The 3,245-nt window shown below is 46.4% G+C and overlaps 1 pseudogene; it reads right to left on the minus strand.

The window, feature by feature from the left end:
* Window positions 1-317: 317 nt before the first annotated feature.
* LOC123344650 lies at window positions 318-1,697 on the minus strand (annotated as a pseudogene).
* Between the last annotated feature and the right edge of the window lie 1,548 nt (window positions 1,698-3,245).

Raw genomic sequence — 3,245 nt, forward strand, 5'->3', positions numbered from 1 at the left:
GCTCCTTGAGCTGGTGGCCGATGCAAGGTGGGCAGGACGAAGAGATTATTAGGGTTGTTCCTACTGAACTAGCAGCGATCGGTGCAGACAGAGGAAGGGGAGATCAAGCTGCGGGGTTGGGGGGAGATGAGCCCAGCAGCCCTATGGCTCGGATTCCCTCCTAGCCCATCTGCAGAGCAAGTGCCCCCAGTCTCATGACAGATCATTCCCTCTAACTGCCCCCCATCACCTCTGCTTCAGTTACCCCACTGGAACATGCCCAGGTTTCTCCACTCACCATCACATTTAGTATGTGGACACAGCCCCCTCTAAGCCAGTCAGATCCCCCTCCCCACACAGTGGCTGCGTCCTTGGGCTCCCCTGTCTGGGTCTGAGTGCACCCCAGTGCAGTCTGTGGAGTTCTCAGGCAGGATGCAGAGGGCAGCGTCCGGCCCTTGCCAGGGGTGCAGCTGGCAGGCATCCTGCCCTCAGACTCCGGGTCCACGTTCCCAACGTCCTCCATCTGGTCGGCAGGGCCACCCCAGTTGATGTGGAAGCAGATGACATGGGGGTTGGAGGACAGAATGTTCCTGTGCAGCTGGGAAAAGTCTGGTTTGAGGGACCAGTACTCCCACAGCTCGGGGTCCAGCTCGCGGGTACTCCCACAGCTCATTGTTGATGGAGTAGCCCATGAGGATGAGCTCCTAGCCCAGTTTCGTGGCAGGGGATGGGCACCACTGTCATCCACACCACATCACTCTTGGGGAGGTGGTTTGGGCTGGGGGCTTTGGCCTCAAAACCAAACATGTGCCTCCCATCTGTGCCAGGTTACACCAGGACTGAGTCAAACACCTGGTCATACTTCTCACTCTCTGCAGAGGCCATGTAGATGATCTTCCACTCCAGCTTATGTGGCAGCACCTTCCTGCACTCAAACCGCACCTGGAAGCGGAACAGGTAGTCGAATGGGCCCGGGTTCTCCAGAACTGACACCACTGACACATGGGATACGTCACTGCCTCTGGGACCTGAACCTGCTGCCCGCTCCCCACGCCAGCTGTGAAATCAACTAAATATTCTCTACATATATTTCTTCGTGCAATGTGTTCTTTTCCATTTAAACTAGTTTTGCTTAATTTACCAACATCCTAACAGTCTTAACACTGATAGAACAGTTCCCTATTGTACCACATTTTAGGAAATTAAATTTCAGTGAGTAATTTGAAATCCGGAATGCAGCACACTACATAGAAACAGCAAGGGGTAGGACTAAATAGACAATGTTGAAACAGCATTCAAATGAAGAGTAAAAAAAAAAAAAATTCTGTAAATATAAAGCCAATATTACATCTGGACAAATGCCTCATCCAGTTTGAATTAATTGCTGTTTTTTGATTGCCTAAATTACTAAAGCTTTATTTTTTCTACACTGATTTTCCCCCAGAATGACTAATTTTTGTGTCATGCAGTTAGCCATTTTCTTCAACCCTTATGCTTTTTTGGACCTATCAGATTCATGTCATATAACATGACTTCACGCTCCCCTCAACTGGCTTAAGTGTTAATGGATACTAGTCCTTTGGCATATTTCTTTCCATTCTCTGCTGCTGAAAGAAATGCTCCTACATAGCAATAAGATCACATTCTCACATTAATGACCTGCAGCACAACACTGAATTTTCTTACTTTATCATCAACAAAATCAGCATATTCAGCATTCTACTTGGTTGCTTTTCCAGTCATGATTTTCTATAGCAAAATAACTTGCATTCCCCTTTTACCTCAGGCTCCACCGTTTGTACCATATACATCATCCTGTCATCTGAGGTTGGTTTTTTTTACTCTGGGTTTTGAGCTGGCAATCTGAAAGGCATATTCCAGGATGGTGTAAGATATCAGTACCTGCCATTACTCTAGAGTAATGCTGTTTGTTTTTGCCATCCAACTTTTTATGAGGGAGCATTTTGTATGCAACAATGCGCTGGCTGTCAAGGAGACGTTGACCTGGGACAAATCTCCAATCTGTACTTTGGTTTTCGAACCATAAACACAGCATGCTGGGAATGGAATCTAATATTGTCCTCCAAACAAGCATCTCTATTCTCACTGGCAGATGCAGTCTGATTCACCCGACTGCATTTGTTAATAATATGGAGGTAAGGTGTACTTTATCAAAGGATGCGACTCATTGTTCTCATCCAGGAAAATCAAAAAAAATTAACCGCTGCTCAGAGAATTTGCATTTTACATATTCATAGAGGATTTTGAGCCCTAAAATCACATTCTATTTTTGTTCTTTAGAAACCACTATTAATGCCAATTTTGGGAGAATGAAAGGGAAACACAGAAAGATATTAATGACATTCTACAAACCCATTTGGAGATTTTCAACAGAGAATGAACATGGCTGATAATTTTCAGGGACCTGCTTGGAAATGCAATATATACACAAGCTAAGTAAAAAACTGCCCCACCACTTGAATGGCATTACCCTACATATCATCCTAATTGATGGGACTTCAGATTTAGCCCTGGAATTCTGTAGATCAACAAAGCAACAAATCACAAGGTCCAGTCACAGACATAGGGACGGGTTGTGTCTAGTTACAGGTGCAGGGAAATGTATCACCCCAGTGGAAACTACAGGAGGCAGTGTGTCTGAAGCGTGTCTCCTGGAGTTCTCAAAATTAGGGGCGGGAGGGTCACTGCACCAAGCTTGGAGAAAATAAAGTCTGCTCTGCACTCAGCCAGTTTCACTCCCTTCCTGCCCTCTCTGGAGAGCCTTGCACTGCAGAACCCTTGTGCTCTCTAGCTGAAAAGGCTCCCATTGGGCCCTGCTCCTGCAGGGCAGGGGCACAAGAAGGAGCAGTTTGGTGTACACTCTCTCTCACACACACACACACACACACACACACAGTATTGCCAACTTCAAGAGACCAACAATCATAAATCCAACCCTCCAAAATCAGGAGATTGGAAAAAAAATCATGATTTTTTTTCCAAAAGATTGTATTGTGTTTTCAGTCACCTGGTGCTGTGCTTTTTCAGTCACAAGGGTTCTGCAGTGCAAGGCTCTCCAGAGAGGGCAGGAAGGGAGTGAAACTGGCTGAGTGCAGAGCAGACTTTATTTTCTCCAAGCTTGGTGCAGTGACCCTCCCGCCCCTAATTTTGAGAACTCCAGGAGACACGCTTCAGACACACTGCCTCCTGTAGTTTCCACTGGGGTGATACATTTCCCTGCACCTGTAACACACACACACACACAC

This window comes from Mauremys mutica, chromosome 11, assembly GCF_020497125.1.
Source record: "Mauremys mutica isolate MM-2020 ecotype Southern chromosome 11, ASM2049712v1, whole genome shotgun sequence".
In the NCBI taxonomy this organism is placed as follows: Eukaryota; Metazoa; Chordata; order Testudines; family Geoemydidae; genus Mauremys; species Mauremys mutica.